The following is a 26,919-nucleotide window of genomic DNA, read 5'->3' as shown; positions in this document are numbered from 1 at the left end:
TCCCCCCACCCCCGCCCGCAGCGTGTCTGGCTTGTGCGTGGAGATCTGAGACAGTCGCTGTTCTGGCAGCTGTTTGCCTGTTTCTTACGGTTTGTTTGTCCTTCTGTCTGCTACACCCCCCACCATTGGTCCCCAGCCCCACTGCATGTTGGCTTTCACTCGGCTGAGGACTTTAAGGGGAAGCTTTAGGAGTTACTCAGTTTAATTAGGACTGCATTCTCCCTAACCGCAGTGCCGAAAACCTCAGCTTTCCCGTCTGGGAGCCAAGTGACAACTAGCGGTGACGGGGAAGGTTGCACTCAAACTCGCTGGACACAGAGCATTTCATTTTCTCTCCTTTTTTGCTGTTGTTTTCTTTTTCTGTGAGGAGGGAGGGAGGTTACTAAGGCTGAGTGCTTGGAAACAATAGTATTATAACCTCAGTGTGTAAAGCCCTGAACTTGGGTGCAGAGTGGATCTATTCAGGAACATACTGGGAAACATTTCCTTTTTGAAACTTTGACTGCCTCTTTCCCCAACCCACCTTTCCAAACTCTGTTAGCTGAAGATGCTGAACTCATGAGCAGTCCTCATTTGTTTTGTTTTTAAATTTATGCTTATATTTGACTCAACAGCTGAGTTCTCCCATCCACTGTCTCTCAGGTTAAAATTTTCTGCCTGAAGGCTTGGCATTCTTACGTTAGTAGAAATGAAAAGTGAAAAATCACCTCTTCAAGAAGGATTGAAACAGACAGTCCTTTTGTAAGTGGGAGAATCATACCATCTTCAGAGATGGCTATGATAAATTCTACTTATATTAATTGAAAAAAATTATTCTTCTTCCATGACATGCAGGGATCATTAATCTTCCTCATTTTAGATGCCTGCCTCTCATATTTTACTGTGGCATTGGATTAACAGTCATTTGAAAAACCCATTCCAACTTGTTTTTAAAAACAAGTGGTCACCAAATATTATCCTCTCCCAACATAAAACAGCAAATAATTTTTGTTTTATTACACTTCATAGGAATTGCTGGTTTGACTAATCTCTTGGCTAGTTTATTAAATGAATGACACCTCCCCTTAAATAGTAAGTTTCTGTATTTCAGCCTCTTTTCATGTCTTTCTCTTGAGATGAAGAAAAGGCATGCCCCCTTCTCTGAGATACCCAGTGCTAAAGCTTCTAATCTCCACTTCAAATAATTATTTTGTAGGCCACAGAGTCCTGACCACAAATCAGAATGCAAATAGTCAGAGAGTCAGATAGAATGAAAAAGTACAACAATCCAGGGCCTTATGAAATGTATCAAAATGTGGCTACTTTATGAGGGAAAGGGCAGGAAGTATTCTATTAGTAATATCAGATCCTTTCTCCCCTGCCTATTTAATAGAACTATAAAATGTATGGAGGTTGGGTACTTTGTAACATTTGTATGCAAATTGATTCTCTGTTTGGTTTACAGGAGACAGAACTGAACCAGAGAGATTAAAGAGCAAATTAATAGAACCAAGCACATCTTTCTCCCCACACACACTCTCTTTTTTTCTTGATGAACAGTATACAGTGCTTGATTTTCCTCTCCCAGACATTGTCTTTCACAAAAGCGAGACTCAGTCTAAAAGGTCTGCATTGTAGTCATTTTGATAAGGTTATGAATCCACTGTGTTAATTCTTCAACTAAGCTGGTGGTGGCCTATCAGAAAACATCATTCTACATCTCTTCCCCCTACGTGTGTGAATGCACACATGAGCTACAATGGATGTGGAATATAATTCCATGTGTTTATAAGGAAAGAAGAGTTATAACTGTGGAGAGCTGGAAAGGTGGGTGGCACCACTGCACTTTCAAAATATAGGAATGGCTACTTCAATAGAGGAGTAAATGTTGATTTTTGAAACATATTACAGATAATAATTGAACTCAGGAAATTCAGCAATTTTTCAGAGAGATTTTAAAAAGGTCACGAGGAAGTAAAGTGAGTAGCTTGTATTTGTTCAATTGGTATTTTCATTTCTAACTCACTCATTTTTAAAATTCCCAGTGAAAATACAGAGGCATTATAATGTGAGGACTTACTAGAATGTATGTGGGGGTAAATGGAGGCTGGCAGTTCTCTAGCAGGTTCCATTTGAATAACCCCTTTTTCCCCAGGGGATGGGTGGTGTGTTGGAATGGCCAGTCCAATCATCTCAGGCTCTCAGGTACTCCTTAGAATAAGTGATGCCAGCTGCTCACCTTGTTGGGGAAATCGGGGGCTAGGAAAGGCTCTCAATAATAGACATGCTGCATCAGCACATAATCAGTGAAATGGCAATAACAACAGCAAAACAAAAGAAACAAAAACAAAAATCAAGTGAGTGAGGCAGAAATCCCATATGGTACCAACACAGAGGAGGAACTAAGGTCTTAGAAAGGGAGACATGGGGTCCTGGAAGACAAAAAACATTGCATGCTCATCAACTGTGTCTTCATAAGTAAGATAGGGCGATTTGGCTATAGTTCCTGATCTGATATTTTTAAAACCTATGATTCTAAAATTCCATAATTGGCATTCTGAGAGTCAATAACCTAAATGTTTTCCCTTATTTTCAATTGAGAATGGGGCCATATAACCAGACTGGTCAAAAATAATAGGCAAATTTTTTTAATGGTAGAAGCACGTTTCTTTCAAACGCCCTTTCAAGCCCAAAGGAACTTGGCTTTGATCCCCAGAGCCCTTACAGAGGCTTATGGCTGGGACAGGCCCAGTATGGCCCCAAAATTCTCTTGCCTTCTGAGCAACTCAAACAGACCCATGTTTCTCAAGCTCTGCACTACTGGTACTTTGAACTGGATAATTATTTGTTATGGAAGTTGTCCTGGGCATTGTGGGATGTTTAGCAGCATCCCTGCTGCTAGTAGCACTACCTCCCTGAGTCATGACCATCAAAAAATGTCTCCAGACATTGCCAAATATATATCCTGGGCAGAGGGGAGACAAAATTGTCCAAGGTTTCAAACCACAGTACAGAATGACCAAATTTTTAATCAGCTGCTCCAATGTACTAATTATGATGAGGAGGAAAGTCTAGTTTGCTTGAGAAAATGCCCCTCATGAAATACACAAAGCACCCTGATGAAATAAAAAGGGATCTAGCATGTGCTTGAGAAGAGAATAAAGGCAGGGAGATGAACCAGATCTAATCCCTGGGTGGTTTTTCCCAAAAGATGAGCAACTCTTCTTTAATGTGCTACTTCCCTCTTCCATCCCAGTAGGTGCTTCCTTGCACTGGATTTTGTACTGAATATGCCACTCAGCTGCTAACAAAGGTCATCAAAACCTTGAAGGGAAAATGTTTCTATCCACATTAGGATCAAAAGGAAATGACAAATACATTGTTTCATATCTCAGTCCTAAAGAAAAAACCTACCCAGTTGAAAGGTGAATGGGTTTTTCCTTGAGGTGGCCCCTGTGGCTTCTCCATCTCCAGGCTTGTCAAGAAGGGCAGATGACTGTCTTGATTTTTCCCCTCTGGAAAGAGAGCTGTACTCTACCTTGAATCTTACCTGCTGCATTTTGGCACTGCAGAACGTGTCTAGGAGTTTCTGACATGGCCCAAGGACTTTTCCCCAAGGAATGAAGTCCCTTGGGCAAGTCTGTATTAGCATCAAATTGCCAATTAGTCTACTCCCTTTTTGGGTTTAGGAACCTTAAAAAATGGAAAAGAAAATGTTGTGATTTTGCTCCTGAAGGACAGGTGGGACAGGGACCCTAGGCTGGTAAATGGAGTTATGAATCAGCACATGACTTCTGCATATTCGCCAAACTGGTAATGACCTAAGCAGAGGATATTTAGGAAATTGTTTTCTTTAGATTGCCTTACGAAAGAGGTTACAGCCATGTCCATGGTGCAGTGAAAGAGAAGTTGGGCTATAAATTGAGAACTCCTGCTTCTAGAGTCAGCTCTGCTTCCATCCTATAGCATGGGCATAACAAGTCTCTTCCTCTAATGGGGACTCAATTTTCTTACCAATCAACTCAAATGACTAAATCTGACACTTCTACGCTCTCTCCAACCCCTGATAAGATATTTATCAAAGGCAGGGGTCCATACCCACAAAGGTTCAGGATGAATTGACCAGTGGTGACGCTGCCTTCATTTCTTCACTAGGAACTTGTTTATCATGTGCTTATGTGTCCAGTCTAAAACTAAGCACTCTGCAGGGACAGATGCCACAGTCCCTGTCCTTGCAGAAAGGGAAGACACTGCTCCCTTTAAAGGTACATTAAAATCATTTTTTCCTTCTTCAGAGGACCCACAGAGCTCCCCTCCAGGCAGCCTGTGCGTGCATCCTGAGACAGCATCACATTTATGTGGGCGTCATTAACTTTATTTCCTTCATCAGCTGGCAGAAGCCAGCATGATTTTTAAGATGGATGGCGCTGTCTCCCTGTCTGGCCATCTTGAAACTATTCTGCAGGTTTGCGTTAAACAAAGAGGCTTTGGCCTAAAGGGAAGGAGACCTAGGATCCAGAATTTAGCTAGTGGCATGACCTTGAGAGGGTTCTAAGACCTTTCTGGCTCTCAGTTTCCTCAGCTGTAAAATGAAGAGATTCGGCCAATCGCGTTCTAAAATCACTTTTAGCTGTGCCAGTTTAGGATACCTTCTCCCGATCTCTTCCATGATAGCACAGCTTTTGTTACAGCTATTGCAGTATATTTCAGCTCTTATAAGAAATAGCCACATCAAGGTGCAGTCAGGCTCAAAGATCTGAAAGAACTGAGGACCTCACTAAGCAATTCACTTTTTGGAGAATTATCCTGACCCAGACACAATTATTGACAGATCCTATATATATGTCAGTTTCTGCGGGAAATGTTTATTGTGATGAGGAAACATGAGGCCTGATCACTGTACTCAGAGATCTGAAAAATGGTGTGAGAAAGAGAGACCAAACATTTCTGTACTTTTTATCAATGATTCTGTTTGGCTCTTTTTCCCCTCACAAAGCCTATGTTTTTTGTTTTTGTTTTTGTTTTTTCAAAAAAAATTTGTTTACCAGATACCATTCATCATTAACATATTTTTCCCATCTTTATTAATCAAAGGCATATGTAACTGCCAGAAATACTAAATACCATGGGATAAGCAATGTCACCACACTGAGTTGACCTAAGAAAAAACAAAAGTAAAGATCTGTGATTATTTTTAGTTAATCCAGAGAGCCTTGTCAGAAGTAAATATGCAATTTGTTAGAGCCTTTGAAATGTTTAAAATGCACTCTGAGTCCTCATTACTCTTTCACGAATCTCCTATATACCCAGGGACCCCATATTGGGAAACATTAGGTTTGATTTATTCTATGTAGCTCCAAGAGAAAAATCAGAGTAAACTCATAGATTTTTTTTGAAAGCACACATACAAATTCGGACTAAATATAAATCAGAACTTTCTGGTAGCTCTTTCAAATGGTACTGTGGGCTGCCTCAGTGGTAGTGATGGTATCTGTCAGTGGAAGTGTGCAAGGAGAGCCTGGACGTCCACCTCCCAGGAAAGACATAGAAGGAATTCAAGCTTCTTTTGCAAATTGAGATTTGTAATTTGCTGCAGAAGAGTGAATGAAATGCAAGTCAGAGACAATCCTTCGCAATTCTATATTCCCTCCTTTCCTGATTCCCAAATTGCCATCTAATCTTTGTAAGCTCTTCGAATCATGACATGAATACCCACTAACGGGGATATGTTTCTCTTTAAAACTGGATTGGATAATTAATAAATTGGACAAAGAACATACAAACACCACACAACAAAGAATTATTGAAAAGAAATCACCTTGGTTATGTAAAAGCCTGGTTTTAAGAAATGAGAAGAGCCTCAGAATAAGCCAGAAAAAAACTACCAGAAAGTGCAGTTGCCAATGGACAAGGCCATAGGCATCAATGGTGTTCACAGGACTGATGGCCTCTCAGCCTTGAACTCCAGCTGTCTCCCTGAACCAACTCCCTGTAAAGCCTAACACACAAAATGAAAACGCCATACAGCCAGCCAGCAAATTCATTCAGAAAGCACATTAGAAGGGAACAATGCCCAGAGATGCTGGGGAGAGGGGCTTATCCACACAGTGCCTATGTTTTGTAATGCAAGCTCTTATGAGGAGTACTGAGGCACCACAGCTTTTGAAACTCCTTTCAAAGGATCCCTTTGTGGTTTTCTGAAGTGGATATTGTCCAAGCCTCCTGAGGCTAATTCAGTGCAATTAGATTACCACTCTCTGCCTTTGAATTGGGCTGGTTTTCAGTGTCCATTGCTAAATTAGTTTACCGTCTTAACGGAGCTGCCGACAATCATTAATCCCAGCCGTGAAATGGGCAGCAGCTCTGGGCAGCATGCTCTCTTGCCTCATATTCTGGGCAACCCACAGGCACATAGAGAACAAGCCTCTGCCTCCTTTCTCACAAGTACATTCCCAGGTCTTCCAACTGTTCACCCTCAGAGAATCATGTTTTCCTTCAGAGTGTCTTGAGTATCAGCAGAATTATGGAATCTTGGTGTAGGAAGGACTCTTAGCTTTAGAATTCAATGGCTGTCAAAGTTAGCTGTGAGGTGCTTGTCAAAAAGACAGATTCTCAAACATTTGTTCAGAGGACAGATCTTATAGTAAGTATTCTTACTGCAAATAACAACAATAATAATCATAAATATATAAAAGAGCAAGAAGAAACCTTTGGGGGTGATGGATAGGTTTATGGCATAGATTATGGTGATGGTTTCATGAGCATATACTTGTCTCTAAACTCACCAAGTCCTAAATATGCACAGCTTTTTTATGTCAATCACACCTCAATAAGGTGGTTTTAAAAATTAAATTAAATAAAATACAGCTTCTCAAAATCAAACTACTGAAACAGAATCTCTCAGAATGCGGACCCAGAAACCCATAATGTCAACAAGAGTCTCTAATTCAGTGCTTTTCAAACTTCAGTGTCCAGGATCACCTGAGGATCTCCTAAGATGCAGATTCTGGCTCAGGAGTTCTGGGGTAGGCCTGAGTGTCTGCATTTCTAAAGCGTCCAGAAGATTGATGCTGCTGCTTCCTTGGATCAAAGGTTTGCACAGCAAGGCTCTAGATCATTCTGATGGAGAACCCCGACATAGATCAACCCTTTTATTTTGCAGATGTGGAGGGGATAAATAACTGCCTCAAGTTTATAGAGTGAGTAACAGAGCTCCCAAAGCCATACGTAATCTCCAAACTTACTCCCCTACATGTCATCTATAGAGTCCATACACCCTACCTCTGCCACCGCACTTTCTTTCCTTCAGTCCTCACACACTCTGTCCTTTCTCATAAACACATTCACCCTTCCAGAGGGTTTCTCAGGGAGCTATCCCTATCCCCAAACTGGTGGCCTGGTCTCTGAAGTCCTGGTGCACCAAAAGCTCTCATTCACACCGCTGGGAACTCTTTATGACACTAGATAAAGAGAAAGAGCACCCGGGCAATGAGTTTTAAATCCTGGCCCTGGGACACAGCAATGAGAGTCTGTCAGGATTGATAAAGGAGGTGAATCAAGATGCTCAGAAGGAGAGGGTATGTGGTTTCTTTCTCCAAAGATGATCTCACTTACCAGTCTTCCTGTGTATGCTGTACTCTCAACTTTGCATAGCTAGAGGCTTGCTTAGGACTCCCAGATGTTCAGAGACCACTGCCACATTCCACCACCTGTCTGACCTCAGGACCATGATCTTCATTTTTCTCTATCCCTTTAACCTGTCAGCCTTTCTGCAAATCATGTTAATATTTTATATACCAAATAGAGTAACCACTATGATCTTCAGCCTTTTGAGAGCTGCGTGTTTATTGCTGTGTGCTCAGTTCTGCAACATTTGCCAGCTCCAGAGGAATGCGGCAAGGCTGCTGCAACCCTGGCTGCCAGGCAGATTTGCAGTACTGTCTTATAAAAAGCACTTCACAGGTTATAGCATGTTTTATATCCATGATCTCATATAAGCTGCCCATTCACCTTAAAAATTAGATACAGGACTATGGTTAGTATCCCCATTTTAGAGCTGAGAAAACTGAGGCTTAAAGAAAACAGGTGGTTTGCCTTTTGGTAACAGCAGGTAACCACGCTGTGATTCTCAGAGTAAAACCAGGATTCAAACACATATCTCCTTGCACCTCACTCACCATATCGATATACAGAGATAGACAGATAGACAGAGATACATTTATGCAGCCCCTTTGAGCTGGCACAGCTGTCAATCTAATAACCCTCTCCATCTACCAGTGGATAACAGCGGTGGAAAGAAGCCTAGAAAAAAAGAGCTGGAAATTTTTCATTGGCCTTTGGTTTGACAGAGCCTTATTCTTCCTACTCTTGGATAGATAGGCATTTATTTCTCTGTCCTTGATCATGTTTAATTGTACAATGTATGCATACATTACCTTTTTAACAAATTATAATACTACACCAAAGCCTGAGGTCCCCTTTGATAATGACCTCTAGGTCCCTTTCAACTGTTATCCTTTTTGATAATTTTTTATTCATATATATTATATATACATTATGTACACACATGTATATAACCATTTAAATATACAATCATTTCACAGAATCATATTTTCTATATAATTTGCAGTTTGTTTTGTTCACATATTAACATGTCTTGGGAAGCCTTACCTGTTGAAGCATACAGTTCTACTTCATTCTTTTAACCACCGCAGAGCATTTAAGTTATGGATGTCCCGTTGTTTTCTAGCCATCCCTTATTGATGCACACTTATACTTTTTCTAATTTTCCCACTGCAATCAGTGCTGCAATAATTACAGTGTACCTACAACTTTATGAACACATGTGGTATTTCTCCAAGTACATAATAAGAACTAGGAATGAAATTGCTGGAGTACAGAGAAAATGCACCTTATACGTTAACAGACAACTGCAAACAGATATTCCTTTCTTCCTGAGCCTTCCCTTCTGCCTTCCCTCATGATGCCCCATCTCAGCCCCAACTGCAATAACTCATTAAAAATAATCATTAGCATTTACTGAGTGTTTATTGAATGCTAGAGACTAAGTTAATAACATCATATACCCCATCTCATAATTCTCAAAAAATACTATTACATTCTATTATAAAAAGTACTATTCTATTCCCATTTTACAGGAGACAAGACTGATACATAAACAAGTTATGTAACTTGCCAAAGGTAAGATAACTAGTAAAAGGCAGAGCTAGGATTCAAAATTGAGCGTGACTGTAGAAAACACTCCTTTCACCATTACCCTGCCACTATCACTCTAAGAAAGAACCAGGGAGGAGGAAGGAGGAGACTAGACTGGATGAGAGAGATGAAAGATATGAATTTGCCTCTCTAGAAAATCAAGAGCTAATCTCTTGCAGGTGGTTCTGGATAGTTAAAAAGTTATTAACATGCATCTGTAAGTAGATACAAGCTTTCAATCTCTATCCTTGACATACAAGAGATATTGCACCAGCTCCCACCCCCATCATAAGTTGTGTGGTTAGAGCTCTGTCAAGGGGTAGAGATGGTCAGCCACCGAAGGTCCCTTCTCCTTTGGCTCACCTGCCTTGTGACCAAGATCATTTCATTGAGAAAGCTAGCCAGGATGGTAGGGGAGAATTTCTGACTGAGTCAGGAGGTCAAGAAGAAGGGCAGCATAGTCTCTGGCCCAGGAACAGAATTTTTTTAAATCTTGGTCCCTTTTACTCAGACCAAAGACATTTTTAGCTGTGTTCTCTAACCCCCAGACAGAGAGGACTTTCCCAGTTTCCCTTATCTTCTGTATGTGCTCAACCTCATGCACTAAAGGTCTTACCACATGCCCCAGATTTATCACTCCCAAAGCAGACCTTCAAAGCAGGCTTTTCATAACGTCTCTAAGCCAGAAAACCATATCCAGCCCTGACGAGCCAGGGGGAGCAGAAAGGGCCAGCCCTCCGTAATAGCCATCGGCATCACTCCTGACATGGCTTGTGGGAAACCCAGGCAATGCAGTCTCAGACATCTGTTTTCAATAGCTCTCTGGGTGACACCAGAGACATTTTCTAATGTGTCCCTACCAGCCCTATTGCTACTAGAGAAAAAGAATACAGTAGAAATAAAGTCTCCTAATATCAACTCTTAAAATAGACCTGCTGGTTTGTCATTTTGTTTTCCTTTATTTTGTTTTTTACACTATAAAATGTATTTGTTGTAAAATATTAAACAGCATAAGGAGATACGTTTGAAACTAAAATACACGTAAATCTTACTTCCTAGGATAAATCACTTAACAGCTTGATATTCATCCTCCTAAATGGTTTTAATAACATAATAATAACAAAAACATGAGTGCTTCCTATGTGCCTGACACCTTTCTAAGAGCTGGATAGAACTTAACCCATGCAACCTACAGAACAATCCTATAAATCATATACTATTATTCATTTCATTGTACAGATGAGGTTAAATCATTTTCCTAGGATCACCCAGCTTGGAAGTGTCAGTGTGGGATTGGAATCCAGGAAATGTGGCTTCAGACCTCCCTTAGCTGCTGTGCTACTGTAGTAAGCTGCTTCTGTTTTACAAAAAAATGGGATTATTCTAAACACCATGTTTGGCAACTTCTCTTTTATCACTCAGGAATACTTTGTCAGTGTGCATATGGATCTACCTCATGCATTTTTGCAGTTGTGCTGCCCTTCTCTTGAAAATGCCAGGTTTTAATATAATATGAAACTCTCAGCTTGCCGCACACAGCACCCACTGCTATTTCCAACTCCTTTATTTCACACAAACTGAATTCCAACCCAAAATGGATTTCTCATTGTTCATAAGCAGCACATCCATAAGTCTCACCTCTGTATTGTAACTCATGTTGTACCCTATACTCTCCATAAATCTGGTAAAGCTCCCCCCTCACTCTGCCTTAAAAGACACACCAACCAGCTCTAGGTTCAAACTCACCTGATTTTGAATCCTGCCTATGTTACTTCCTTGCTGTATAGTCTTGGCAGTTTGCTCAATCTTCCTGAGCCTCAAGTTCCTCATCTTAAAAACTGAGAATAACAACTTCACTGACAGATACACGAAGTCCCACTTCAAACACATTTTCCCATCAGAGCACAATCCCTTAACAAATGGTAATTTCCTCTCCTCTCTGAGATGCTATCCATGCCTTAAGACCCATGTCTGGTGTCATTTCCTCCATGAATTGTCCCTGGATTGCCTCTATGCCTAGCCCCAACTGGGCACGGACTCTCCTTCCTAAATCCTCTTGGAAATATTAGCATTATCCTTAGCACTCAGTTTGTTTAAAGTGACCTTACATACATTTGGGTGCCCTTCTAGCTTTCCTGTTGGATTGTAAGCCCCTCAAAGATTAGCGCTTAATGAATTTCTTGATGCATGTGAAAAGCAAACAAGAAGAAAAGGGAAACATCCCCTGGTGCTTTCCAGAGTTTTCGGCTAACTCCACTACCCCCTCATAGATAATGTCATCCCAGGGGTTCATGTATATCAGACACTCAGTGTTTGTTAAATCAAAATGCTTTCTCCCCACGTGTCTCTTCCCATCCTCCTTCTATTGGCTCTGCAGAAGCCCGGGACCTGAAAGATTCCAAATAACCAACCCTAGAGCACTGCTGTATCTCACCATGACCCCTTTCTGCTCCAAGAAATGAGTCACAGTAAGAGTGCGAGCTAGATATGGCGGCACGGCTCTGGCTCCGTAGCTGTTGCAGTGAGTTGCTTGCTCAGCCTTACCCTTGCTCTCTGACAGGGCGTGTCCAAACTCTGGGCCTCTCAAAACATCTGAGCCATTATAAACAAGGTTGCTCTTCACCATCACCAAGTCCTGTGGAGAAGCCCCTTCCATCAGACAAGGAAAACTTTCTAAAATAATTTTAAATATGAAGGAAGTATGGACTTACCTCAGTTAAAGGTAGTTTCCTCAATGTGACCTAAAACATCTAGTAGGAATAAAGAAAAGAAAAACAGTCTTCACAGGAGCCAAGTAAAAGACTGCATCATGCCTAGAGAGAGGGTGCCTTGAATAAATGTATTGAATATGTCTTGGAATGTAAAAAGCTATGCCTACTGAAAAAAGGAGGTGATACGGCCCAGTAAAAAATGTAATGCCTCATGCTGCCCAAAATTGGACAGCCTAGATATTACAGCAAGATTTTCCTTCCGCTGCAAATTCTGCTCTAACTTTGTAACTAGTCTCAGCTTTTCCATGCCTAAAATGAGATGGAACTATGTAAAGACTATGGGTCATTCCAGTTGTCATTACCTAATTCTTAAATTAAGTTGGCATACTGAAGTCCCAGCAGTTAAAAACTCTAGCCTGGGAATCAATCATACATATTCCAAAATCCTAGTTATACTACTTGCTATGTGTATGCCTTGGAGCAAGATTATTTTTAAAATTGCTAAGTCTCAGTTTTCCTCATCTGTTAAATGGGAATATAATTACCTCTTCCAGACAGATTATCATACATATGAAAAGGGAGAAGGCATATAGATAGTTGGCATTGCATATGGCACACAGCAACTGTACAAAGCAGGAAAACCACTATTACTATAATTAAAGTAAGATAGGTGCAAAGTGTTGTGGGAGCATACGAAAGAGCCTGGTTAACTCTGTCTGGAGGTGGGAGACAGTATAAATTGAAGACATTTCACAGGACTCAGGATAATTAAACTGGGCCATAAAGAATGACTAATTTACCAGGTAGGCAAAGAGTATCAGGAGAGGCCGGGCGCGGTGGCTCAAGCCTGTAATCCCAGCACTTTGGGAGGCCGAGACGGGCAGATCACGAGGTCAGGAGATCGAGACCATCCTGGCTAACACGGTGAAACCCCGTCTCTACTAAAAATACAAAACACTAGCCGGGCGAGGTGGCAGGCGCCTGTAGTCCCAGCTACTCGGGAGGCTGAGGCAGGAGAATGACGTGAACCCGGGAGGCGGAGCTTGTGAGCTGAGATCCGGCCACTGCACTCCAGCCCAGGCGACAGAGCAAAAGACTCCGTCTCAAAAAAAAAAAAAAAGAGTATCAGGAGAGTGAAGCAAACAAAGGAAAAAGGTTTGCAGAATAGTCAAGCTGAATGATGTTAAGCTCAAGGCCACTGGATAGGCCAGGCATCCACCCTGTTAAGTTGGCTCGTCCCATTCCTGCTCTACCCTATTCTCTCCCAATGGGCTTTCTATCAATTAGAAGCCCAGCTGAGGGAGGATAATTTGTTCATTATCCAAAAAATATTTATTAATTCCTACGATAACCAGGAGTTGCTCTAAGTTCTGGGGATAGATACATTGAGCAACAGAAGAGTCATGGTCCCTGCTCTAACACACCTTAACTTCTAGTGGGGGGTACAAACAAATAACTAGTGGGGGGTACAAACAAATAGACAAATTGGGAAACTATAGAATTGCAGGACCTAGTAAGTGCTCTAAACCCAATAAAGCAGGAGAGGGTGACAGAGAACAGTCTACTACCAAATCCACCCTCAGGACACCTACACTTTCATACATCTCTGTTATCTCCCTTAAGCCTTATGTAATAGGAGATGGGCAGGTTGGAGAGGACTGTTTCTTCTTCTAGTTGAGGAAACTGAAACCCTGAGGGGAAAAATGATTCATTCAAAGTCACACAGCCAGTTAGTATCATGGGCAGGCAATCTCATTCCATGCAGAAAAGTCAAAAATGGACAGGATGAATGATTACAAGAAGTGGAGAGAGAAGGGAAGGCAAATAGCAAAACAGTCTGTATAGCAGGATCCCATTTTTATTTTTTTATATGTATTAATGTTCTCTTACGGGGAAAAAATTTATAGAAATGGACTGAAAACTGCTTATAGTTGTTATTATCTCTTGAGAATGAGACCATGGGGAACTTTTATTTCCTGCATTAAATATTCCTGTAATACTTGAATGTTTTACAACAATATATATTACTTTTGAAAAGCTGGAAAACATATTTTTTAATAAAAGAGGATTCCAGAGAGCATGGGCATTCAATCAAAGTTAGAGCCCACCTTAACAAAAGGCAACCTGTACCAGGTAGGAAAGAAAGACATGTGGAGTCACCCAAACCAGTGCCGTGCTGATTGTGTTTTCTCCAAGTAAAAACCAGCCTAGAGGCTGAAACTATTTGGTGTATTTAGAAGAATTTTCTGAACAAATGGAAGTTGCTGTTCCCACAGAATTAATTGTGCTGGAAGCAAAATGTCGCTGGAAAATGGAAGGCTAGAGTTATATTATAGAATTAGGCGCTCAGAACAACGTGATTGATGGTACATACTCTCATCAGGGTGACTGGAGCCCTACCCAATTCACTGTGCAATTTCATAAAATACTCATGACAAAAAAAAGAAAAAAAAAAAAGTTAGAAATGGAAAGAATTGTATGTCCCAATTCCTTCAGTTCCCAGGGAGTAACTGTGGCCAGAGGGAAAGGGACTTGTCCAAAGTCAACAGTAAATTAATGTCCAGCGTAGACAAGAACTGAGAATTCCAAGTCTCTTATCACCATGACAACTTTCCCTAAAATCAAATCAGAGTTCCACTAATAGTGTACAAGATACACTATAATGGTACAGGATAATGTTCTCTTATTTTATGTTACTAGGGACCAGAACTTACCAATTCCATTATGATATTGATAACATGTAAGACTAAAAATCAAACTAAAAATAAATTAAATAACAGTACATAAATTGGGCAAAACTCGTGATATGATATGCAAGTGATTTTGGTTTGGAGAATACAGCACTCTGTCGTCACATCTTAAACACTATCTGGGAGAAAATGGAAAGTATCAGAAGGACTTCTTAAACTGGGTCAGTTCTGAGCAAGGCCTAACTTTACTCTTAAGTTCCAAACAGCTTCTTCTCAGGGTAAGTCATGGACATGGGCTACAATTTGAAATCAAATAGTTGGAGAAAAGATGGTGCCTTTGGTTAAAAAGTGGACACATTCAGGAAGCAGAGCACAGCTGAGATCAGGTCACCCTTTGTGTAATTTGCCGAGTCTCTATTTGAGCTATGTTCATAATTTTCTTTTCTCTCCTTATTTATTAGAATGACATCTGTGACTCTCAGTCCTTCTGCTTAAGGACAGAAATCCCTCTGAATAATAATATTTATAATTAATAATACTAGCAAATATGAATAACATGTATTTAGAACCTACTATATGCCAGAAACTTTTCAAAAAACTTGATATGTATTAACTATTTCATCTTTATAGCAACCCTGTAAGGAAAGTACGATGATCATCCTCAGTTTGTAGATGAAGGGACTAAAACAGTGACCTTACGAACCTAGGACCCCTTTAGGGCACCTTGGCAATTCAAGTTTAAAGTCTTCATATGGAGAAAGACAGTGGACAAACCCCTCCAAAGACGTGGCAGGGTAGGATGGAGAAAGTAGATAGAGATGCTGAGGAGGAAAATTGAGGGGCTCACCCCAAATCACAGCCACAATGGGAAAAACTTGACAACACACTTCTCTTTCAATTCTTCTACCCAAAGTCCTGATTTTCTTTCCATTTAACATTATGGGATTAAGAAGAAACAAAAGAGAAGAAAGAGTATTGAGCAAGATATAAAATGAACAATTAAAAAAAATAACAAGAAAGGGGAGAGAAATGTGGAGATAAGCAGAGTAATAAAGAGGGAAGAGCACTCAACTCAGGTCTACTCTGGGTTCCACCAAGGACTCATTCTGTGAATCTCTTTCTGTCTTGGAAATGCATTCTTCTCATCTGTAAAATGAATTAGTACACTGTACTAGAGGACTTCTAAGATCGCTCTCAACTCCATCATCCCAGGATTCAGAAACAAATGAAGGAAAAGGAAGAAGGTAGAGAAACCAGAAGGGGAAAAGAATGTAGGAGGGAAGAAGCAAAGGTTAAGGAGGAATGATGACAGGAGGAGGAAACAAGAGAGAGAAAGGAAGACATTTTCCAAAGCAGTTGGAATCTGCTTATCTTGTTGAAAGAAAAGGAAGGATCCTCACATCAAGAATTCCAACAATAAAAGCTTTCTCTTCATGCAACTAACTCCATGTTTCTTGCTGGTGGGACCCATGGCTGATGTTGGTAGGAGCCTAGACTGATGTCTACAGAACAGGAGACTGAGTAGATACCTGGGAGGAGGCAGGATGCTGCCTTGTTCTCAAAGCCCAGGAAGGAAGGCTGCTGAGAGAGCCCTCAGAAGGGCGGCCCTTCCTCCTCTTCCTCACCTCTTCCTCCTTTTCCTCATCTACCTCTTCCTCCTCCAGGTCAGATAATGGACAACAATTATTAGCATATTCCCAGGCTCTGGGAAAGTCCTGGGGAAACAACTAGTGAATGTGTCCAAGGGAGCCACAACTGCAACATTACAGCATTGTGCCTGCTAGAAAGAATCCTGGGAATCATCAAAAGGAGAAAATCCCAGGCAAGAAGGAGACCTTCCAAGGTTATCTTCTCCATCTCTTGCCTCTGAGCATCCCTTCCCTAATTGCCCAGGGGCTGCAATCCAAACCAAAATATATAATACAGAATAACACTCAGTCCTATCAGCTAATCTTTTCACAACTGTCTGAGCCATCCCAGGCCTTGTGACCTTTGTAGACAAAGACAGTGCCTCCAATTGATTGAACTCTAATGCACATGGCACAGTGCTGGGCATATAGTGGGCTGCTCGAACCCATCTGATATTTGATCCACAGGGTGACACGGTTTATTAGCTGTGTGGTTCTAATATTTCCCCCAATAATGTCTATTCTATTGCTTAACATTTCAGTCTAAACATTCTTCCTTTTGTTTATTCCACTGCCCATGTTTTAAAGTCCAACCTGTCATTTGCCTAAGGGGACAGAAATTAGCATGTACCTGCCACTGCAGAAGTGAAGTAAAATACTCACCCAGGAGGTGACCTCTCCAAGTCTAAAATTTTTCCCAATGAAGAAGTGAGTAGGCAGTGTCACCAAATAAATGAGAGCCACAGATACAAATAGAAAGATTATAGATAATTTTTCACTTAATATCTAAAGAGCAACTTCTGTATACCAGCTTCTTGGCTAAACAATTTATCTATAATTTTTTTGTAAGTCTTCTACAATTAGGCCATATTCTCAGTTTATAGATGAAGAAACAGGCTCAGAGAAGTTAAGCAACTTTCAAGAACATCCAAGTAAGTAATAAAGTCACAGTTCCAGCCCACTCCTCAGCTGTCATCCTTACAGCATGCTACTGAGCAGAAGTTCAGCCTCTCCTTGAATACTTGCAGTGACAAGAAACTCATACTCATTATCTACTTAGGCAGCTTCTTTCATTATTGGGTGGCTCTAATGGTCTAAATATTCTTTCCTCACATGTATCAGGCAGCCACTTTGCTCTTTAAAAGTCTGACAGGCCTTCCCTGGTCACTTGGAACAAGTCAGTGGGCTGTAGAAGGTACTCAAACTATAGAATTAGAAAGATCTGGCTCCATTCCTACCATTCCAACTATTAACCACATTAACTGTCAAGTCACTTCTGCCTCTGTGCCTGTTACTTCATCTGTAAAATAGGAACACAAATACGTACCTCGGGTAGTGTTTTGGAGAAGAAAAAATAATACTATTTGCAAAGCTAGATGTCTGGAAAATAAAAATACTCAAATCATTATTTTATTAAGTTGGGTCCCTCTTCCCCTAACAGCCCAACGGACCAATCCCTTCTGCCTAAGTCTTCTCTGAGCCAAATACCCACAGAGTCTTTAATTATTCCTTACAGGTCAATTTCAAGTTTGTTTACCAGCCCAATTGTTCCCTTTTGGACCTGCTCCAGCCTGTTAATGTCCCTCTTAAAATGCAGGACCTACAACTGAATATAATAAATTAGCCAAGATGTGAAGTACAGCCCACATCCGGTATTTCCTGCATTCCTGACACTTTCAGTCTTCAGATTTTTCTGAAGTTCTTAAGAATTATTAGGTTAAACTTAGGTTGGCATAAGATTTTAGTGCAGATTATTTGAACCTTATTTTTCTTTGTAATAATTGCTAACATACTCAGTAGTTCCCCTGTGCCTGGCACTGCAATTCTCACTTGATACATATTTTCTTGCTTAGCCTAACAATTCTAGAAAGTATCCCTATTATTACCTTTATTTTACTGATAAGGAAACAAATTTGAAAGTGTTAAATGATCACACAGCTAATAAATCAGAACCAGCTAATAAATGGCAGAATCAGATTTGAGTCCACCATGCTATCCTACCCCCATTGCGAGCATTTAGGAAATGCTTACAAAATGTAAGTACTTTCAGGGATTAAAAAAAAAATGAATATGACATAGGCAGAAGACATATGCAGGGCAATTTAACAGAAAAGGAAATGCAAAGCACGAAGCGATGTTGGGCTTCTGAACAATCTGTCGCTAAGAGCTCTTTCTCCCCTCCAGCACGTTCCAATGTCTACAATTTCATGGGCAATGTGAGTCAGTGGAAAAAAAGGGAAAAAGTGGAAGCAGTCACCTCTCTCCTTTTCAACTTTTACTTACTCACCATTGCCTTCAGCCCTTGCCCCTAGCACACTGCCTTATGAAGAATTAATTTTCAATGAGAGCCAAGTTGCTGGTCCTGGGGAGTTGGGAGGGGCTCCTTTACTCTGCTATGGCCTTTCTGCCTCAGAAATATTTCTAGCTTTGACTCAGCAATTTTGCTTCTAGGACATGAACAGAGGTTTGTGACCAAGGGGGTTTTTCCAGCATAATTTATGATAGCTAAAAATTGAAAATAATATAAATGCCTATCAACTGTGGGAGAGCAAAATGAATACTAATTTTAAATGACTGCATATGCCAGCCACACACTGGCATATGCACTCATTTAAAATTGTGTTTCTAAAGGTTTAATAGCAATAGAAAATGCTCATTTAGAATCTTCAGTCAAAAAAAAAGAGGAAACAACACTGATTATAATCTGTAGAGGACAAAAAAACCTGGAAGAAATTTAGCAATATGTTAACAGTAGATATCTAGATAATGCGATTCCCAGGTGGGTTTTCATTTTTTTCCTTGAACCTCATTGTATTTTTCCAATGTGCATTTTTTGCTTTAATCATCAGAGGAAATTTTTTTTTTTTTAAGAATTGAAAGAATCTGGTCTGAGGGCAACCAGCCAACTTGTGAAAAATAGTTTTTGCCACTGGACAGTTTCCATATATGCAGCAGCAATTACTACTCTGTTACCATCAGATCATCTTAATCCTATTGATTGAAATGCCAAAGTAATGCTATTAATTTACTACATAACAGATAAATTACTAAGAGCATAGTAGAACTACCTGAGATTGCTGTGGTACTCTTCTAGGGTCAGAGTGGGTGGCCCTTCTAGATTCCAAAATAAAGCACAAAAAGCTTCCAGAAGTTCCTATATTCATCCCCCATCACAAAGCCTAGATCAGCCAACTCTCTTTGAATCAATAAAAATTGTATCGAACATGTACACTGTGCCACGCACCAAAGTAAGCACTGTAAAAAAAAATGCTTATTCCTTACAACAACCTTATGAGCAACAACTACTATCACCCTCATTTTACAGATGCAGAAACAAAGATTTAGACAGAATAAGGAACTTGCCCAAGGCCACACAGCTAGTAAAAGCCAGAGCCTGGATTTGATGCCAGAGTCCATGTGCTTAGCCCTGGAGCATGCCCTGTTTCAGCCAGAAAACAAGTTCTTATGCTTTCTTCCACATTATTTTAAATAGTAATTTAAAAGTTAGAACAGGAGCTATCTACACACTATGGATGAGGAAGCCGAAGGTTACACGTAGTAAAGGACTTGCCCAAGATGATACAAGGAAGAATTGCAACAGGTAGAATTCTGCAAAACCAGAATCTCTGACTCCACATCCACAGCTTGTTGCATTTCCAAGGTTGCTTCTGTTTGCCTCTGAGACATGCAACAAGTGGCAGAAGGCAGTGGGACTCAGGACCCCATTTGGTCCCCCTGCGCATTAGAAAGAGGTGACCTGCTGGAGGATCTTGAAGGTACAGGGTAAAAAGGACAGAAATCCCAAGAAGAGAAGAAAACCTCAGCAAGGACCCTAGAGCTCCTTTATCCTGAAAGAGTAAAGGGCATTGGCCACAGAGCCTTGTTTCTTCGTCATCCATCACTCTTCCTTCCACCTCATTAAGTTCCACAGGGTGTCAATGATACTTTTCCTGAATTCTCCTAAGTAAATATTCCTTCTAGAAGGTTATACTAAACCACAGAAGAGTAGAAACTTAAAACCATGCCTATTTGAATTGAGTGAGCTGTTTTAGCAGATTTGAACAGCGGCTCCAAAACTTATGCCAAAATTTCACCTCGATTAGATTTATGTATTAGCTCTGCCACTAACTCACCTTGATTAAGTCTGTCAATCTCCCCAAGTCTCAGTTTTCTCATCTGAAAAATAGAAAAGAAAATGTTTGATGCTTCATAAAGTTGTTGGGAAGATTAGAACGCCTGTATGGAACAGTTCTTAACTTGTGGATGGCACCTAGAAAATATTTGGTCATTGGTAGTAGTAGCCTTTGCTATTCTCAGTTAATCTCTGAGTCAGTTTTCTTATCTATAAAATGGAGATGATAGTCTTGCAGGGGTATAATATACATTTATTAATTTATAGCAGTTGATCAGTGAATGTCTTTTTTAATGCACAGGATGACCAGGTCTCATAATTCTATGACTCTGCTACTCACTTCTTGCCCAAGACTTTGGAACCTGCTGAGTGAAACGAAGTTTCACCCCGCTGAGCATAGCGGCAGCTCTGACTCTGTCTTAAAGGATTCAGGGGAATCAACAAAGGCTATTTAGAGAGCATTATTAGAGCCCTGGAGCGTCCCTAAAACTCTGTATTTACATGCAAATACCCACTTCAGCTAAACCCTACCAACTTACAGTTAAGTGTTCACTTTCTGAAGACCAGTCACTCCATTTATTAAAGGCAGCTTCAGGTTTTAATCCAAATTGCCCTTTCTACAATTTAAAATCATTTCTTCCTCAGTGCCTAGTGAGGATTGTTTATTTTCTGAACATCCTCCTTTGAATCATAGTCTTTGGATGCTTGAAGATCACACATATCCAAGCTCCACTCCTATGAAACCTCTGTTTTCTCTGGGATAAATACTTCAGTTTTGCTGATGCATTTCCTATGGGTTCATTGCAACTTGGCTTTTTTTTTCCACTATGAGTTTGAACTAGTATAGACTTGGAAGGGAAAAGTGGTATTTTTTTTCTAAAGGCCCTGGATATTAAAGCACTTATTTGTTCTCACATAAGTTTTCCTCTACTAGTTTGAGAGCCCCTGGAAAGCAACGGCTATTGCACATTCATCACTGATATAGTTAAGAGAGAAGTCTGTAAGATCAAGTGAACCTGGATAAATTATTTAATCTCTATGGACCTCACTTCTCTCATCAGAAAAAACAGAGGTAATTATTCCCCAACTCAAAGGGTTATCTTGGGGATTAAGTATTGCAAATAAAGCTTTTGGTGTAATGCCTGGTACAGTACTTTATAACCACTCAGTAAGGACTGGCTGTTATTATTTTATTTGTAACCTCCTCTAACACCTAGTACAATCTCTGAAAATATAATAGGCACTTCCTAATTATTTTAAGTAAATAAGTAAATGAAATCATAAACTAATGCTATCTAAAATGAGATTATCAGTATCCAAAAGCACCTAATGAATAAAGTTGACTAACCTGAGAAATGAGAGTTTATTTCCACAGCATCCGTAAAAGTGCTGCGACCTTCTGCCATTCAAACACCTGCAGTTGGTAAAGGCAGGTACTATTTTCAAGATGAGTGAACTGAGAAAAAGGCAAGACAAAAGGCAAGTTGACTACAAATAAAGTGTGATAGATTTGATGTAATAAACAGTCAAGAAGGTTTTTCCATATCATGACTGGTTCTGGGGAATGGCCAAGGAGTCAAGCAGAGGATACCCCAGACCAGTCCTGGAGCCCTCTAGTTATGTTATGGTTCTACCATCTGAGACTGAGCAGGCCTCCTACCTCTCAATCGAGCCTCGGTGTCATCACCTGGACATGGAGATGCTGTCACAGGGCAGATGTGAGGATCAAATGTAGTGATGGATTTAGAAGTGCCATAAAAACTGAAAGTGTTACATGTGTGCAAGTGATTATCAATTACATTATTCCCAACCCATACTTTCCAATTCCCAGACCTCCAAAATTCCCAGTTGTAATTCCAGAGTTATGAGGAAACAGTTATATCAGGAACCAGAGAGGCTCCTCAGAGGGACTCTGCAAATCACTATCACTCGGAAGAGTCAATAAATTATAGTGATTAATACCATGGGCTTCAGAGACCAGTTGTCTCATGGGGCTACCACTTACAAACTGCATAACCTCAGGTAAATTTTCTGAAAATGAAAGTGTCAGCTTCCTCATCTGTAAAATGGGGATAATGATGTCATCTTCATGGTATTGAGAAGAGATTAAATACAGTGAAATATGTAAAGTATCAATGAATGATAGCCATTACTGTCATTAGCTAATATCATGTCTTCATCTGTTTTTATCCTGTTGCTATGTCTCCTCAATATCTGTACTCCCAGGCCTTTGCAACCTCAAATGACCAATGCCTGCTGATTAATGCCATCTTTTTTCCCAAAACTTTCTGTCCAGAAGCCTGGGCTCCATTCTGCGCAAAGGCACATTTCTCCAGTGATATTTATCTGATTAAAAAAAAAGCTGCATTGAAGGTAATGAGAGCCATTTGCTCTTCTGTCCAACTCGTGGGATGCATGCTGATTATGTAGGGCCTGCTAAGAGCTTCCCTCAGTCAGAGTAAACCCAATAGGCCTGTTCTTCCACACTCAAGCCTCTGAAGAATCCCCCTGGATTCTTCACACCGTAACTCATCTGAGGGCCACTTGATGCCCCCAGGCTTAAGCCAAGCATTCTTTCACCATAGGACCAGACTGCAGAACACTGAAAGTCAGAGGCACGGGAAAATTCTTCTGAGTAAGACGCATAGATACAGTTGGGGCAAAGTGAGATGGTTGTGGTAGAATTATAAATAGCAACATAAGGAAGCAGGAATGTAGGGTTTATGTGTAAACATAGGTTTGACCTAGGCCAGTAGTCCAAGACATTTCGTGTGAATACCACTGAAAGAAATGACTTTTTCTCTTATTTTTCCGCCTTGTATTTTCCCTGAGGACATTAAATATTTTCCCAAGGGGCTGACTAAGAGTATCAGGGCCATAGTTTAGGACTCTTTGGACTCCAAATCCTATCACTGATGCCAAATAATGTTGCACAGCTAAATTAAGCTTCCTCTGGAATTTCAGGTATATATCATCCATTTAACAAATATTTATTGAGCTCTGACTGTGTGCCAGGCTCTTCATGAAAACCATGTTTATTGAAAGCCTGAAGACACATTTGTGAAAATCATGATTTCGGGGTTTTGTCTATATAACACCTTGATGGCCCCAATTCTGAGAAAAAAGAAGGTTACAGAGCTGAAAGTTTGGCTTGAACCAGAAAAGACCAGGGCTGTCATGACTCCAGCCTTCACACATGCGCATAGAGTAAGGAAGATGAGAAAAAAGAAAACATCAATGTAATGTAAGCAAATACAGTGTGGAATGCCAGAGCTGGAGAGATCAAGTCACAAGCCACAAAATTGATTAAGCCTCACTTTTCTCACCTGTAAAATGGGGACAGGCATCCCTGCCTCTCGGGCTGTTTGGAGGATTAAATGGGATAAAATATGTAATGTGCAATTCAGAGTTCACATTAGGAACAGCAGGTGCTCAATTAATGTCATTTCTTGCCACCAAACAAGAAAAACAAGAAACTTTTTGAAAATAAAGTGGGATGCTGTAAGAGGTAAAGAGACCCCCTCATCGGGTGAATAGATTTTATAATCTACAGGAAATCCCACCTATAGACCAGGCTCAGGGATTTAGGATGTTGTAGCAGTGCCAGGACTAGAGTGAAGCAGGTGAGGCACAAAATTTAAGGAGGTGCTCACTCTGGTTCCTGCAAGTGCAGGATTGGCATTTATGAAACCCTGGGATTGAGTGCCTCCTTAAATTTTGCTAGGTACCTCATTCACCTTTCTCTAGGTGGCCCTACTTTGTGGGGATACATACGATAAGGCAGGAGAGTTAGTGGATGGAAGCTATCCAGAGGAAAACATGGAAACTGATGCTACATAGTATATGGGATCCCTAGAGGACCAGACTTCCTCAGGTGCAGAGGCAGAACCAGATGAGATTTTAAGGTTTAGTCCAGCTCCAAGAATCCAGGATTTTACATTGCTACAAGAAGAAAATCATGTGCAAATACATGTGTTTCTTATTCAGATAAGGGTTCCCTATAGGGGGCAGTAATAACTGTGGGAGGTAGGACAGGAACGGGGAGAGGTGTCTTGTTCCATAAGACCCTGAGGTGAATTGGGCTCAGGGCATGCCAACTGTGACATTCTGTTCCCAGGGGTGCTTAGCAGATCATGAAGTGACAGTAATAAAATGTCAAGCACTCTCTGGCCAGCCTAAGCCCCTCACTGCAATCAAATAAAATCAGAATTGCACAGCTGGCTGGGGGAAGCCAGATGCTGACCTGATGATCCAACTCAGGCAAAGCTGAGGGTGACCAGCAGGGCCCAGGCTGCACGACAAGCCCCAAGTGCCTTGGGATCAGAGCCAGGGATAGGAAACTGGCTCAGCCTAGAAAGCCAAGAGTGCCAGCTCAGCCCCACCTCTTCCCAGAAGACCAGGACACCCACCTACCCCTCCTCACCATCCACCATTTCTTTTTAATTTAAAAAAAGACAGCCCACAGGCAATGGGGCAAGAGAAAGCTTTCTCCCCTGAATACACAATTTGAAAATGGCAAATATTGGGTCTTTCTAAAAGCACACAGAGGCTATAATTAATAAAACTCAGATGATTTCTCTAATTAATCCCTGCCTTCCCCCCAAATACTGCCTTCCACCACTGAGCCACCATAGCAGTCCAATTATGCCACCTAAGCAGGGTGGCAGCCTCTTATAATTTCTTAAGTACCTAAACTATTCTATCTACTGGACAATAAATAATCAGAGGGCAAAGGCCAGTCAAATCGAATTTTTAATTACTACTACCTGCCAGGCACTGAACAAGACAGAGCCTACCCGCAAGTGTTTCATCTTCATTTCTCATCATTTCCCATTCTCTTCTCTCCCTCCCTCCTTCATACACACACTAAACTCTTCTTTCAGTTCTCCAAGTTGTCTCTCACTTCTAAACTACGCATCCTGTTCCTTCTACCCCAAACACTCTTCCTCCTGTATTTTTCCAGGCCAACTCCATATCTAACCTTCAAGTTTTACTTAAAATGTCATTTTCTCCACCAAGCCTCTTGGAGACTTCTCATCCTCTCACCAAGTGTAGTTGGGTACCTGTCCACTGTGCTTACTGAATTCCTCAATTATAGTGCTGACCGTACCTCAGACTCCTTCGTTTTCACAGTGTCCTCTTCCTCTTCCACCTCCCACCTCCCTGTCCTCAATCTGCACCTCCAAGTTCCTCCTCCAGCTGTATGGGTCCTTCCCTTGGTTGCTCTCAGCCTCTTAGTCCCTCTTCTGCCCCCTTCTTGTCTTTCCTCCCCCTTTTCCATCCTGATCTCCTGGACTTCTCTGCTCACGGTGAACTGGAGAGGGAATCGACCAGGGGGATCCCCTCTGCTAATCCAGAGTGGTTCTTGGGGGTGTGGTGCCATGTAAAATGTAGCTGAAATTGTTTCTCCCCAGTTTTACTTTCAACCCTAGCTCATTTGTAATTCAGATTGACAGTTTTACATTGATTCCCTATTTGCAATTGATGCTGCAACTGAAGAATGAGAATCTGAACATTGATCTGGCCTTTCTTCCAAGTAAACCTTGAGAAACAGATTGACCCTTTGGAGAAAAAAGTCTTGAGACTAGGTGAGGAAGAACCAAGATACAAAATCCCATTCCTCCAAAGAAGTCCAGACAAATCTGGATCCCCAGACCAGGTGTATGAAAAAAAAAAAAAAAAAAAAAGAAGGAATATTATAGACTCATAAAATGATGACTGAGGGATAGAAGGGCTCTTAGAGATCATCTTAATTTCATTGTAAAACTGGGGAAACTGAAAGCCAACAAGGGAAGTGACTCACTGAAGGTCACACAGCCCCCTACTTCATTACATCACCCTGCCTCCAACCCCTCTGTTGAATTCTACTCCTGGAGCTTTGCATGGTCTTTGTCATTAGGAGTAACATCCGAGGTCCTTTAAGTACCAAAGTCTCTTAGTGTGACAAATCCCCTGACCAGAAGGTGGTGGAAAGTCTAGTGCATGCTCCAATCCCCACATACATCCATAAACATCCATCTATTTGTATACATAACATACCTAATATATCATACCTAGAAACCTGCTCACATCACACAAACTCGCCTACATCCATAGACACACAAAAAGAAACTAAAATATATTTGTTCCTCATCCTGTCCATCAAAACTAGCTCTTCAGGATGTAAGGATCTTCAGATTATTAAGCAAGAGTGTCTAAATAGTCCTAGAATACCCTATGAATTTTCAAAGCAACACCAGATTGCTTTCAGTATTTTTCATTTCTGTGTATAATAGTCTAATGTTTTGTATAGTCAGTGCATCTATCATAATAAGCCTTCTCAGTAAGGAATAGAAAACTTGGTCTCAGAAGACCTCACTGTCTTTCTGAAAATTACCATTAATCAAATCTGCCTAAACTGAGTCTGATTCACCCACCATATTTTAGTAACCCCTGAAAAAACTGCATCATTTCCAAATACTGTCATAAGGTCAGAAAATTTTAACAATTGAGTGTTTCATTTCTCAGATTCATTCCCAGCTCTTCCGTCCAGCAGCTCATGGTCTATAAGCAAATGCTTAAGT

The 26,919-nt window shown here is 40.8% G+C and overlaps 1 protein-coding gene across 3 annotated transcripts in view; it reads left to right on the top strand.

Annotated features, from left to right (window-relative positions):
• GLRA1 (glycine receptor, alpha 1) overlaps nucleotides 1–26,919 on the top strand; it is a 101,116-nt gene that overhangs the window by 542 nt on the left and 73,655 nt on the right. The window lies entirely within an intron of this gene.

Source organism: Colobus angolensis, unplaced genomic scaffold (assembly GCF_000951035.1).
Source record: "Colobus angolensis palliatus isolate OR3802 unplaced genomic scaffold, Cang.pa_1.0 Scaffold90, whole genome shotgun sequence".
NCBI classification, from domain to species: Eukaryota; Metazoa; Chordata; class Mammalia; order Primates; family Cercopithecidae; genus Colobus; species Colobus angolensis.
Note: the sequence above shows the minus strand (reverse complement) of the source record. Positions and strands in the feature narration are given on the sequence as shown.